Raw genomic sequence first — 15,315 nt, 5'->3', positions numbered from 1 at the left:
CAATCTAGCTTCTAAATCCCTCTAACCTGATTAAGGCCTTAAGGATTTCAACTATTGAAAAATATGAGGTTTTCATATAAATATCTTAGATTAATGTCCCTAGTGCAGCGAATAAAATTAGGTGCCTAAGTCTTGAGAAATTCAAATAGCTCAGCCTGTAGGGATCATTCAACCCTACCAAAGGCTTTAACGTATGTATGTAAATATAGTTTACATATATATAAAGCTTACATACATATATGTAAATGCAGTTTATGTATATAGCAGTTTGCAGCCAATCTTGAGAAGGGATTTTCTTTTTACCTTTTTTAATGTGTAGTTGGGCCAACAGAGCCTGATCTAACCCAGGCAGTTTTGAGATGTCTGTTATCTTCGTCATCCTTTGGATCACACCTTCACTAAAGGGAGGTGAAGCTCGGGCATATGGATAGTGATTGCAGAGAGGCATCTTCATCTGTGATAACATTTACTTTATAACGCATACTGGAAAGAGTGTTAGGACAGAAGAATACAGAGATCCCGGACTCTGATAAATGCACGTGGCGTATATTTTCCATTCGAAGGGAGTGTTGCAATTTCCAGCTAAAGTTATTGTGCTTTTGTGGCTTGCCAAGTCCTTGTGTGCAGTTTGCCATACTCTGCTTTCTCAGTCCCACACAGCAAAGGGATATGTCCACCCCAGCTTCTCACCTGCACCGTGCCGGCCGTGAGGGTCACTTGAACTCCCAGAGCTCCATGTCCTCTCATGGTGGGGACAGAGTGGAGACAGATCTTGGCAATGCCATGCGAGAGCAGGAGGGGCAAAATCTGGCCAGCTTTGAGCCCCACGATGGAGCTGGCCTGGTTCTGGGGACCATGGACCTTGGGGAGCCACCACTCCCACCAAGGAGGGAGTATTGAGCTTCCTTGGAAGTAGGAGACCATGATCATCTCACTCCTTCTGTGCTGATTTCTTCACTACCCCTGGGGGTACAGCCCTGGGGTCTGGCCTTGGACCATGGTGCATCCAGCATGTCTGCGGAGCATGGTCAAACCCAGAGGAGGAGACAGGAGCTGCCTGGGGTGAAACAGATGTAGCACCAGCACAAGCAGCGATGGGTGGTTTTGTTGCTCTCCGTGCTTTCCCTTCCGGGCCCCCCAACACTTTGTGGAGCTGTAAAGGTCAGAGCATGTGACTTTTCAGAAATGGAGTGTTGTGGTGATTGTTAAACCTGCTTCCTTTCATGTACCAACAGCCCCTGCAAAATAACGTGTTAACAGAATATATTTAGAAGCAGATGGCGAAGCAGAAAGCGAGCACCGGAGAGCGGCTGAATGCTGCAACCGGAGTGCCGTGGGTAGGTCTCCGCAAAGCCGGAGGCGAGCGGCCAGGGCTGGCCTGCAGCCTTGGGGCAGGGTGTGTGGGTGGGGTACGGGGGTGTCTGCACACAGGGAGGGGAAGGAGGGTGAGACGGGGGTGACAGCTCCAGTGGGGATGTGTCCGCAGGGTCTCTTGTGCTGCCTGTCCCCCCCATAGCTGCCCTCACCTGCCCCGCAGAGCATTGGCCAACCCAGGCAGCGCTCCCTGAAAAAAGCCCAGGGGAATTCGGTTGTTTTGGGTTGGTTGATGTTGACACAACCTCCGGGTACATCCTGCTGGTCTGATCTGAAGATGCAAACCCAACAGACTCCTGTTACAATGTATGAAGTGGGCAACACCAGTCAATCGCACATCTGGATTACTTAACAAGCTGGAGTTACTGGTGTGTGTTTCAGCTGGCCCACAGTGGCATTTGCATTTTGGCAGCACAAATGCAAACTGTAATCCTGGCAATGAGACAAATCTTTGCGCGTGCCCTGGTGCATTCAAAAGTACAAGTTTCCTCGAGACATTTGTGGTTGCAACTGCGGGATAATCAATGATCACTTTTTCAAAGTCACAAGATTCTGGCTGTGATTTGTCTTTTCCCCATGGAAAAATACTGGGATATACGATCTCGGTATGTGGTGGTAGCAATGGAGGAGCAGTCGACAGAAATAGAGAATACCCCTGAATTCCTGAGGATGCTTGCTAGCTGGCAGCTGAAAACTTGTCTGCTGAGCTCCCTTTTGGGTAACCGAAGGAGACTGGCTGTTAGCAATGGGAATTCAAAACCGTACCCAAGAACTGCGCTGAGCGTTCTTCCTCCAGTGTGGGAATACCAACTGGCTGCCTGTTTTAGTGAAAGGAGGGCCAAAAAAAGAAGACAACCGTGGGGAGGGAGAAGCATACGGCACTGGAAGTGATGTAGCGGAAACTGCTGAGAGCGGAGGAGAAAACCAGAATGGTGCCTGTCCCGGGAAGGGAATGGGTAAGCCGGCACGAGGTGCAGCCCAGGATGGGGAGAGGGATGGATGCAGCAGGGAGGCGAAACAAGGCAGGCCCAATGGGTTTCAGCTGTTATGATGAGGCAGGAGGGCACAAGGGATAAAGCAATGCCAAAGGAAGGATAAAAGCAAGTAGCAAAAACTGAGAAAGTCTGTTCTCTAGCAAAAATTACAGCAGGAGTAGGCCACTGTGCTTTTCCCATCCAGCTACACTGGGAAATTCAGAAAGAGATCCTCGTGGATATAATTCAACAGCCTTTTGGTTGACCTGAAATCTCCAGAATATTCACAAGCATCTTGAAATGCTGGGGCTGGGCGGGGGGGGGGGAGGGGGTGGTGGTTTTGTTAAGACTCTCTCACTTCTTGTACTGTTTTCACATCTGTGATATTTATGGGTAAAAATAATTCAGTACAAATATAGTTGTGTCTGTCTTTAAGAAATCAAAGTTGTTGTGATGCCTGGGGCTGTGACAGAGAGAGTGTTAGAGAAGTGCAGGCAGAAAGCTGCTTGCTCCTGTAGAGAGGCAAAGAAATCTGGGAGTTAAATACAGAAACCAGCTCCAGCATCACACTTCCACCCAGCCCCTCTCCGCTGGGCTTGCAGTGGATCAGCACGCACTCCCGACAGCCCCTTCCGATATATTAATTAGCGCAGCACCCTAACAAGGAACGCAGAGAATCGTATTTCGGCGGTGATAAGCTGAGCCTTTCTGTTCGTTTCAAGGCAGGCTGCCTCATACTGAGCTTTCAGCCTCTGTCGCAATAAGGGATGGAAGTGGATGTGGAAAACTGGAGAAGCTCAGATCTCTCGGAGGAGAGACGGGAGGCTGTAAAGGTGCTCTCTGCATGCTGGCAAAGCGGAGTGAGCCAAAATGTGGAGACACCCCCCGGCAGAGCAGAAGCAGCGAGCTCTCCAGAGAATTCCTGCAACAGCCTACTGCTTTTTAAATCTGGTCAATAAACATTAGATGAAATGGATGTTTCTTTGTCAATGTGTTTATCTGAACTTCAGTTACACTGGGCACTAGCTGGGAGCCATAAAATGTTTTGTGCTGGTTTATTAAAGAGGAACTTTAATTACCTTATTAAGAATTGACCACTCTCTCCCAGTACATGAAAATCAAAATCTGTCAGTGAAGTTTTAATGATGATTTCTTGTATCCTGAAGAGCAAAGGGCCCAGCACGGCTGCTGAGATGTTCAGTGTACACAAACTCCCATCACGGCGAGGGCGTTTCCATGCCTCCTGCCGCGATGGCTCCTGTCTGCAGACACCGTCTGTCCAGTGTCGCTTTGTGAATGGGATTCGGACTGAAAGAAATGTGCTTGAATGAAAACCCAGCTTTTGGGTCTGGAAGAGGAGCGCTGAGCTTTTGTTTAGGATTTGATTTGAGTTTAAAAGCAACTGTAGGGTAGGATGATGTGTTTGGGGGGTGGTTTGCTCTGTTGGGTTTAGGAAATGGAGAATCCTGCAGCGTTGCCTCCCAGCCTAACCAGCTTAATTCAGATACGGGGGAGCTGGGAGGCGAAGCACAGGCAGTGCTGACCCTGAACTTGTGCTGTTTCATACCAGAGCATGAACTGGCAGCTCGGCTACTTGAAGGGGGACTTGGTTTTGTGACTGTGGCCAAATGACAACTGCATAAACAAGGCAGAAATGCTGCTGAGCGGTTCGATGTTTTATCTGGGCTTCCCGAGACCTTTCTCGTCGGTGACTCAGGCTCTTGTCCTTCACACGCGCGCACAAAGGATGTTCAGGCAATCTGCTTGTGGCAAATTTGCTTTGTTTTTTTGTGTTGTTTGTTATTAATCCCACTAAGCCAAATGGTATAGATTTCAGTGAAGGGGAAAAATTGCTTGTTGCTATCCAAGTAATGCAACCTAATAAAGTCTTGGTGTCAGAAGGTGTATTTACCAGCTATTAACCCACCCCCTTGCCTAAAACCAAACACCGTAACCTGAACGAGACATGTCTCTTTGCCCTGCAGCCCAGATGATTAAAATGACTCTTTCTTAGGGATCAAAACTTGCATCAGCTCGGAGCAACCCTCTACCGCACGACCCATAAGCCCTTCCCTGGCGACCTCAGAGTAGAGAAGCACGTGGCAGCAGAGCTCGGCAAGGGGTGTTGAACTGGCTGCAAGCCATACAAGCAACAAGACTGATGAGGAATGACCTGCTTTAGGGGCTACCGTCACCTGTTACTTTTCACAGAGCTCATCAGAGAAGGATATTTCATTCTCTTAAGTATCGCATGAGTTAAATATGGCATTGGTCGTTGTGTTTTTCACTTGTTGCAAGTACTGGTCCAAGGGGATAGTATAAAAAGAAAGAACCAAGCTTATATTCGATATCTAAGACTGTAAATTCTCTGGTGATCATGGCTGGTGCTCCTCTCTCTCTGCAGCTCTGAGTGCCGGGGTCCTCCTCCAGAAACACAATGTCCAGAAGCTACTGAAGGGCCGGTGTTAGTTAACCGGTAATAGCGGCAGGAGCCACAGAGTCTGCGAAGCAAAATCAATGGAGCAGGATCTAAAAGCTATACTAAATAACTCCTCAATAATCATAAATCTTGTTACCAACAGCTCTCAAGCTGCTTTACAGTGGAAATGATGCCCTCACTTTGCGGAGGCGGAAATTCAAGCATCGAGGAATGAAGCAATCGTTCCTAGAGATGCAGGAGAGAAAAAAGGGTCTGGATTTCTGGGTCGGCATCTTATCTACAGGGCTACATTGCCTCCCTCCCGTGACCAAGTGAATTGGCGTGGGAATAACCGCCTGGCATTTTTTGGCTCTCTGGCAGGTGCTTTAGGGAAGCATTTCCCTCTGGGCCCTGCTCAGCAGTGCTGGGCCGTGGAGGCCGGCCAGGAGGATGCTGAGCAGCACCGGAGGAGCAGGTCCGACACAGGGCTCACGGTCTGCCTCTTCAGCCAGGAGCCTGCCTAATGGGTTTTGTCTCCTCTAAACCGGTCTCTGTGCACACGGGAGAAGCAGTGCAGTCTATGCGTGGTTTAAAGATCTGTTTTGCAGCAGGCGATGGGAACAGCAGAGCTTGGGAAAAAATGACGCCTGTTATACACAAGCAGCAGCCTGACTCCATCCCTGCTCGCTTATCACAGTGTTTATCTCAATAAAAAAGGCAGCTTTTGTCTTAACTTATTTAAATAGCACATCGGGTAGGGATTAGAGAATATCCTCCCCTCCGCTTTTCCCCCAGAGCCCCACACAGGGTCCAGCTGAGCCCCTGCAAGAGGCAGTCTCTGCCCTGGGTTACTGATGGGAAACAGATGCCTGATCTAGACTGGGGGTTGTAAGCAGCAGTGGATGGGAAAGGGCTGAGTTTCCCAGAATGACTCCTGGTGCAGGGAGAAATTCAAGTGGAAAATCCAAAGTGCAGGGACCCAGTTTCAAGCCAGAGCCTTTAACCCTCATCTTACCCTTTTTTTTCTTTTTTTTTTTTTTTTTTAATATTGAAGTCTGTAAATTGATTAAACCAGTATTTACCTGGTGTGAGGTAATGAGGACGAATTAACTTCTCCTAAATCATTGTGGTGTGATCAAACATGAAATCCTCCCCGTGGTGACATGCCTCATGGCTTCAGAGTTTGTGTTGGGGACAAAGAAGAGGAAACTGCAGGCTGTGACTATGCTGGTGTTTTAATGAGGACGAAAGTGAGCTTTTGCAGCAAAATACTGAGGCTTCGTCTCATCGCAAGGGCTCTCCTCTCTGCCTTGGCTTTGCATCAGCAGAGGGCAGCAGAGATTGGAAGAAAACCTTGCTATGAAAATCCTGCAGCAGTGGCCAGAAAGCGGGAGAAAAATATTTCTCCTATATATTCGCATGAGGAACCTGCGTGTGCAAGGTGGGGACCGAGGTGGGTGCGCATCCCCCTGGTCCTTCGCCAGCCGAGAAGCGCCGGCGAGGGCTCGCCAAGGGCTCGGCCCTGCGCCGCTGCTGCGCTTTGAAGGAATGCAAATGTATTTCTGTCGTTCTGGCCTATGTTTTGCACCAGGGTCTCGCTCCTGTCAGCTGGCTGGCAGAAGGAAAATATAGCGGTTAAATATTTGCAAGGAAGGCGAAAAGCAGTTCAGAATGACATCTGAGCCCCAGGTCTTGCTCTGGGCTGCGAAGAAAATAGAGCATGCAAAATGCTCGGTCCCTCTTGCCCAGGCGAGACAAAAGCCTTGTGGAGGGACTTTTCCCCTGTCAGTGACTTTTATTCACGGCGTGTCGGCAGGCTGCCCCTTTCCCTCCTTCTGCCGCCACCGCCGCCGTGCCCCCAGCCCCCAGGAGCAGACCTTTGCTCCCTTACGCCAGCAGACTTGTCTTTCTGCCTCTGACATTACCAGCAGCTTTCTCTCCGTGACCCTTGCTCTCTTCATGCCTTCCCCTCCACGGTTAAACCCTGCGGATTATAAAACCAGCAAAGGGGCGGTGTGAGCCCTCTCACGCGCCGGGTTCCTGCCAAACCCTACCCTGTGCTCTCCTGCCCGCCCAAGGATCAACATCAGCAGCAAACGCCTGACCGAGACGGTGCCAGGAAGCTTTATGGTGCCTCCTTACATTGATCTTGGGAAAATCTGCAATTGAGGGCCAAATTTTCACAGCAGGGTTAAACGTGTAGCAACAGCGAGTGCCAAAGCACATCACCATCATCCCATTTCTCAGGCTGCTGCGGAGAAGTAGACTCTGTGCATAGCTTTCTGGGGGCATCGCCCAGCAAAACAGTCTGATTTTACCAGAAACCAAAACGAAGGGGCTGGGTAGAGATGGCCCCCGGCTCCGCTCTGCTGGCTGCCTGCTACTGCAAACACCAGGGATTTCCACATAAAGTAATTCAGCTTTACGGATGGGGAAAGCTACTTGCTGGACCATGGCTCCCCAAAACAGGGTTATTAGGGATCCAATTATTTGTGTTGTATTGCAATTATTATTATTAACTTAAATAATTATAACTTCTTGTTATTAGAAGCTCCAGCAGAAGGAAGGCACTGACATTTGCTTTTCTTTGGAGTGAACCTCTCACTGAAGCAAAGCTGTCTGCTGAGGACTTGCAGGTATATATCTGGCATATATTTGAAGGATTAAACAATCTAAAATATCCACCAGGCTGCTGACTGCTTTGGCACGGTGTCCTGCCTCTTCAGATGTGACTTTCAATTGTGCCTTTCACTTGGCCTTATTTTTTTGGCTTAGTTTATTGCTTCCAGGCAAATTTCTGACTGTTGTCAGTACCCCAGGCAGAAAACCCAGTGAAAAAGTACTGATGCCTCAGCCGCTGTAGCGTAAGCCTTTTTAAATTCTAAGACATTTTTTACTACAAAAGGAAGGAGCAGGGTGTTTCTTGCCTCACTGTGCTGGGATGGCGTATACCAGGGTAGCATCCTTCCTTCTCCTCCTCCCACGCTCACCAGCAGGCCTTCGCACTGGTCCTGATTAGACAAGAACATACTTATGTGGGGAGGGAATGTGCAGCATCCTTACCTGCATGAATTTTTTATTTTTTTTCCTAGTGCCTCTTTAATGCCAGATTCCCAAGCAGTCCCTAGATACAGACCTCTGTGCAAGAAGTGAGCTCAGCACCATTTTTACCACAGTTTCATGCTGCAGCTGAGTTTCAGACTGCAAATGTCGGCGGCTGAAGATACACTGAAGACAGGGGTGCCGGGGAGTTTCTCAGGTGTGTTCTGCACATGGTACCAAGCTGGGCCCCGAGGTGCGGAGCGTGAGATAAATGGCCTGCTCTGCTAGACGGGGAGGCACGTGAATGGTGCTTACCGACATCTTAGAAAATTCTTCGAAGATTTGGGGCAGGTTTTTAAATCCAGGAGTCTAGCAAGGATCTTGCTTTACACCTCTCCCAGCACATGTCAGCAGTGTAATTGTACACCAAGGCCCCCCAGCCAGCATCAGGACCAAAACGAATAGAGCTCATCAGTGCAGCGTTACACGCGAACCCACTCTTCTGCCAAGGGCTCGGTCATCGCTTGGAGTGATCCGACCTCGCCCAAGCACCTGAGAGTGCTGCAAACGCTCCCTGTAAACAGTCAGTAGTTAACATTCAGCTTTGCAGCTGAGCCTTTCGATGGCGATGGGTCAGACGTGTCAGGAGCAATTGTCTCCCCTGACCGCATAGGCATGCAAATAGAGTCAAGTAAACAGAACTGTCCAAATCCACAGATTTGTTGTTATTTATTTTAGTGAAAACTATTAATGGCTGTTCTGAAAAGTCTGTTAGAACAGAGCCATTAAGGATGGACTTTCTTTTCTTCTTTTTTTTTTTATTTACAACCCTATCTGGAGCTTGAAGGAAAATGGTCAGTTTCGAAGTTTTGATTACAAGCTTCATCAAAATTCTATTTAAGAGGAAAATATTTCAACATTTTTCAATGTTCCCCCAGCAGACCTTGCTGTGAATGCTCAAGGCTCATTTTAAAATTGGTTTCTGTAAGCAAAGCATTAAGCATGTAAACATGCATCTCTGAAATTCCTTTTCACTGACTATTTTTTATATTCAGGAAAAGCTCCCTCCCACAGTTGTTCACCGAAAGCACACCACACAAGGTTAGGAGCCTGGCCTCAGCAAATCCATTTTTAAAAAGATGCAAATCAGTGTTTCAAATGCAGATGGTGCCTTTCAATACACAGAGGTTTCACTGTCAGAAGGGGGATATTCCTTGTTTACTGAGAAATTAAAATCTGTTCGCCCAGGTAGGCTTTAAGAGCCACACAGTGACTACAAGAAACCATTGAACTATCGGGCTGGTAAGGGAAAAGCCCAGCTGTTGGCAGCCAACAGCCAATTCAAGTCAGCTGGGCGAGGGATGGCCGTGCTCTTTTATAAATGTGATCCCCTCAGCTGGGACAGGAGAAGTTAGCAGGAGAAATAAGGGGACAAGCAGCTCTAGCAAGCTCAGAGGAGACTGTTACCAGGAGGAATAAGGTATTGTGGAGGGGGGCTAAAAGGCACGAGGGGATGAAAGTCATGATGAAATGATTCTTTAGCTATTTATTTTAAGTAATGGTTATATTTGATTTCTTCTTTTTCTCTTTAGTAGATGCCAGGTCGCTCTGGCCTGTCAGATAATAACTGCTGACAGACATTCAGAATTAATAGGCAATTTGAAGCTACTTTTGGCTCATGTGAATGTTTCTGGTTGTCCCTCTGTAACGGTTGTACAGCTCAACAGCAATTCCCTGTGATGTGCCAGGCTTCTTTTGCCTTCTTTAGTCACCAGGGAGGAGCTGGATTGCGCAAAATCTTCAGCAGGTTCCCATTTTTATAGTCTGCTCTTTGTCCTTCTACAGCTCTCCTATCTTTTCCTTTTGGGGTACCTGGCCTCCGTTTCTCCTGTGAGCAGCATGTCATAGGCTGTAGTAACTGGACAGATGTAGCAGCTCTGTAGTGTTTGATTTCCCTGCAAGCCCTGTGCTACAGGAGGAGAGCTGTTGGGTTGTGCAAGCACTGCTGGTAGTAGGAAAGGACTTACTCACCCCACCCTCTCAGTAAGATCACATTCTGCAATACTCTCTTGTTTTATTTTACTATTTCTTTTTTTTTTTTTTTTTTTTTTTTTTTTCCTTCCGGGGGTCTCCAAGGCTTATAATGACAACATACCTTGACTTAGCCTTGTCCCAGTCAAGTTCATTTGGAGGGAGAGGGGGGAAGTGGAGCCTTTCCTCAGGGATGAGGAAATCCTCCTTCCTCCGGCCCTTCCAAGCCAATTCAATTCCTCTTGCTGGAGCTCTTCCCTGGTTTGTTATTACAAATGAGATGCTCCTTGGAGCTATGGCAAGGGATTTGTAGCAGTAGTAAGGCTAAATTAAATTTCCTGAGGTTCAGTCTCAAACAACTGATAAGCTGGGCTCTTCAGGAGCCATTCAAAGGTCCTGTGCTGTGACCACATTTACTACTTCCACTGCACTTCCAGCAGCTCAAGAATTCCACTTTGCATCGCCTGTTTTGCATTAGCACGAGAGTATAGATTGCTGCGACTAGAACAATGTTTGTGTTGCAGTTTGCCTTCTAAAAAACCCAATTGTGAACAGTAAACGCATTAAAAATGGGGAGAAAAAGCATGTTCTTATGTTTCAGTTCATAAATATTTCATGAAACATAGGGTAAACTGGGGAAAAAACACATGTACTGGATATAGGAAGCCTGTAAGATAATCTGAGGACAGAGGTGAGAGGACTTGCTGTCAAATGTTTTGTGGCCTTTACCGAAGCTGTATGAATGTCGTCATATCAAAGTGATGATGTGTCATACTGTTTGCTTAGCATAAGATAACTCTGATCGTGGCTTCCTCCTAGACCAACAGTGATAGCAGAGGCAAGCTGGTGAAACGAGATCGTGGCTTAGAGAAGCCTCAGGGACAGAGGAACTGCACAAAGGGACACGTGGCGCATGTTTGTGCGTTGGGTAGAAATGTGTGGGGTGTGTGGATGAAATGGGGGATTAGGTGTGCGCGAATCCAGCTGTTGTCCCCATATGTGAGAAGAAAGAGAGCCCAATGGTGAGGTGGTTTTTTTGGTTGTTTTGGGGTTTGTTTTTTGTTTTTTTTTTTTAAATAGAAAACAAAATCAGTTCAATATCGGCCTGAAGCAGTTGATCATTCACTGAGGTCTTTTTCATCAAGTATCTCTTGGTGTGCAGTTACTATCATGTCCCGTAGCATTTGATGAACTTTGAGTCTGTTATTCAGCACTAAGGAGCCTTTGAAAGACACTCTGGAGTTAAAGAACTGAGTCTTGAGCCCATAAATGTGTGCCAATGGTCTCTAAAACAGCAATACCCAGCCCTCACTAATTTCATGTGGTTTTGCAAGTGAACTTAAAATAGCACATGTTGGAAATCAGGGGATGAGAAATGCAATTGCCTGTGTTCTGCAATGGGCTGGTACGTGAAGCACTTTTGGGTGTCAACAGCAGCTAGCCTGAGGCACCTGTGTTGGTTTGAAACAATACTTGAAGATCTCACAAGTGTCTTAAACTTTAAAGGCAAACAGCAAAGGGTGACTAAGGCTAGATTACAGCCTGACTGCGAACCAAAACTAGTATACAACTCCTCTAGTCTTACGTCGTGTAGATGGGCAGAGTTCATCTTTCCTTTTCCTTTCAGCGTTGCCGCCTTCTGTCTGCTTAATTTTTCTGCATTGGTTTCTCCCTCTGATTTATTTTTCACTTGCGCTACCTGTCTCAAGAGATTGAGTCACAGTCCTAATCTGTTTGAACTCCCACCCACAAATTTCCTTTTCTCGGTACGTTTTCTGACATGCAGCTGCTTCAACTTTCCAGAAGTCGCTCTTGGAGATGGAGTGCTGCTTTGCTCTCTGTCACTGAGGTCTCTCTCTCACTCAGGGTTAACCCTTTAACACCGTCCACTGAATATCACTCAGCTTTTCCATGGCCAGTCCATCAGCACAGACTCTCTCTCTCCCACAGCTTGCTCCCAGCTCTTTACTCAATACCCTTCCTTCCGCTGATGTCAATTTTGAGCTCTGGAGCTTTATCCCTTGACATCCCTTGTGACATCTGCTTTCGCATCCCTAAAAACTTCCTCCACTGCTTCATGCAACAGGCCTTCCAACTCTGCTTCTGGTGTATGAGTGGGGAGCCTCTAAACGCCTACTCATCACCACGCTTGAGGAGGACACTCTTGAAAGGTGCTTCTTGACTCCAGCCAAGCCCCTCGGTTTGCTCCGATATCTGCCTCCATGCCTCTGGGACCTGAATGAATGGACTATTCATGCAAAAATATCTCCTGAGTGCTGGACTTCTTTGATTGGGTGTTATATATCAAAACACCATTAAAGTCAGTGTTAGGTGCTTATACTCTGTTCTCTGAAAATGCCCCAAGGTAGTTACTTTTTCAATATGTAAATAAACACACAAATACCACTGCCTTTCTCTCATTAAAACGAATACAGGAACTGTAGGGAAGGCTCAGACTTGCCACAGTGACACCATTTATTGTTTGATAGCCTCAACAGACTGCACTGAGGCCGCTTGGTTGGTAAGATCTTAGTGCTGAGACAGACTTTGAAAGCCCTAAACAACGCCATAGCCCCGCTAACAGCAGCAAAAAGCCCTAACCAAGCCAGCCTGAGAAAAACAGCTGGGGGTGGAGACGGAAATCCCTGGGACAGGGAGTCCTGCATCACGTCCCTCGTGTATGTTTGGTAAATGCTCCTTCTCTTGCACAAAATGAGCTGTCTTCACAACTGCGTGCAATGGAGTGGCTGGCCTTGTGTTGTGCGTGATGATGCTTTGTCTCGCCTCGTCTGTCATTGTGCGCTGCGCTCCTGCAGAAAGCCAGTCCCAGGCTGAGGGCGGGATGAGAGATGGGGTGGTAGCTTGTGCGACAACTGCCGACTCTTTGGGCGGCCTGCTATGGAGAAGATCCGGGAGCTACGGAGAAGCCAGCAGGCCAAAGGAGCACAAATATTTCTTTCTAGTCAGCCATCATGATGTGTACAGCTGAGGCACCACTCTTCCCCCCTCTCTTTTTGTGGGACAACATGTGAAGATTGTGAGAGTCTGCAGCCCATTCTGGCTGCGATAAGAAAGCCCACGGATGATGCTCATGAGGAGTTCCTATGGAAACAGAAAATGGCCCCTTCTCAGCACTCTTCTCCAAATGACCTTTTTGGAGGCTACTTGCCAACAACCCTAATTCTACAATGTGATCCAAACTGATGCAGGAGATGGCCCCTTCTGTGGGCCAGGTTAGCTTGCTCCCTTTGCATTCAAGTTCTTGTCCCTTTGCTTAGTTACCCTAATGAACGCAGCCAGCAGAAAACGGTCCGTACCGTAACGCCGCAGTCGTTGCCCAAGTGAGGAGTACTTCCATGGTACTTCCAGAGAGGAGAGCTCTCCTAGCTGATCTCCATGACAGAGCTCTGCCAGAAACAGAGTTTTACCTTACAGGGCGAGTTAGGAGTTTCTGACTGTGCTGCTTGATTTTATTGGGATGGCTACTGTTTAGCAAATTGATCCCATGCCTCTCTTCCTTTTAGAGATGCAGTTTTACCTGTAGCTATTCGTGGGCATCCTGCTCCTTGCCTGTGCTGCCTTTTATAGCTAACTTTCACACTATTCTTTTTGTTATTTACAATCACTTGCAGCCAGCAGAAGTTTTATGCTGACAGGCAAAGATGATATGCTGATATTAAGAATTCCAAGACAGCTGATATTTGAAATGGTATCTCACTTGCCTGTAAAGTCTTTCTTTATACCGAACTATTAAAATGCTAACTATATCAGGATATTTTCTCAATGTAAGCAACTTGTCATAAACTACTTGTGCACAACCACATTCATACAAATAACATGTTCAGTAGTGGTATTTGAAAATAGTATCTCACTAGATATATCTACTTGCTCTGCATTTGTCTTGGTTATCTACTAAATATCACACTTACATTTGGATGTGTGCAGCGACCCCTTTTTAACTCTAGCTGCACAGTGTCATGCAGGCAGTGGTGGTGTCTTGAAAAATGCGACTCTACTCTCTTCATACCTAGGCAAATCCAGGCATGCAAACGTTATATTGCGCACACGAACAAGGGCAAAACTTGGTTCTTATTACAAGAAATGATAAATCAGAAGGAAAGAACCCAGTCTGAAGCTCGGATTCTGGAGTTCAAGGCTTGCAGTTAAAAAAAGAAGAGTATGTTTTTGAAAACAACTTTTCAAAGCTAGCTGTGTGCCTGAGCCAGACAGCTCTTGAAGTCTCACAATGTTAAAAGAAATGTGAAGAATGGGCACTATCAAACCAGAAGCTGATCTAATTTACAGTGTTTGTCTAGGCCAGTGTCATTTTCTCTCCTAAGGGACACGCACATCCCCATGCTGGACAATCGGGGAGCAAACAGCATTGCTAGAAAACTTTCTCTATCATGTGCCAACAGTAACTAGCCGAGGTCCTGAAACACAAGGGAGTTTTATCTCTTAGCTAATTAGACTCTTCTCACAATCTATGTAATTTTTTTTTAAGTTTCCAAGGATAATTGGACTAGAGGGTTCCACAGGCTATTTGCACATTGCAGAGTATTTAATATCTGTGCGCTGCTTTCCCTTTTTTTTCTGTAGTCTGAATGTTCTTGTATTCTGTGAAAGGATAGGAGGTTTGAGTTCATTTCTCCACGCTTTTTGCTTCTTTAGATTATTTTATGGCATTCCCTCCCACTTCTTTCCTCTCCAAGCTAAATGTCCCCAGTATTTCCAGCCTCTGCTTAACCAAAACTTATCACCTGTTACTGCCTTTTTGAAGCTCCAAATTGGGTTCACTTCTCTGCTGCCAACCATTTTGCAGAGATAATCAACAGAATTCAAGAGACGCTGAGTCTCTCAGCAGAACGCAGGCTGGTTTGGCCTGGTCCTATCACACAAATCCTGACATAATACACTTCATATAATGAACTTTCAGTACCTTTTCTTCACACTAAATACCGCAGCCTGGTCAGGTCACTTCTAAGACACCAGTTCCTTCCCACCCAAAGAACTCATTTTAATGGCAGGGAGAATATCTGCTGACTTTGTCGTGGGGGCAAGCACTGATTTGGATTAGCTGTGGCTGTAGCTCGTAATAGAAGAACCCTCATTCACAATCTCCGAATGTTTTTCAATTTTGCCGAAAATATCTAAAGGTCTTGATGACAGCTTTGCAACGCTGCAGTCGGGGAATACATCCTCAGTGAGCGAGGAGAAAGTCCTGGCTGTAAATTCTGTACTTTCTGTTGCCTCTGCAGACAACCAAGAACCCTGGTGTCTTAAACAATTTCTGAATGCTGTCTTCATATCTTTATATTTAATACTCTTTTAGTAGAAAGGGTAACACATCTTCCAGAAAGTCTTATGTTGGGGTGAAAAATAGCCTCATAAAGCCATACATTTACAAAGCAAAAGGACATGTGTGTGTCACAACAGTGGCCATCCCATGAACTACACTGAGCCGGCTCCAAGACT

The sequence above is a fragment of the Nipponia nippon genome, unplaced genomic scaffold, assembly GCF_047370975.1.
Source record: "Nipponia nippon isolate SJK-2023a ecotype South Korea unplaced genomic scaffold, ASM4737097v1 scaffold_4, whole genome shotgun sequence".
NCBI classification, from domain to species: Eukaryota; Metazoa; Chordata; class Aves; order Pelecaniformes; family Threskiornithidae; genus Nipponia; species Nipponia nippon.
The sequence above is the reverse complement of the archived record's forward strand: the minus strand, read 5'-3'. Positions refer to the sequence as shown.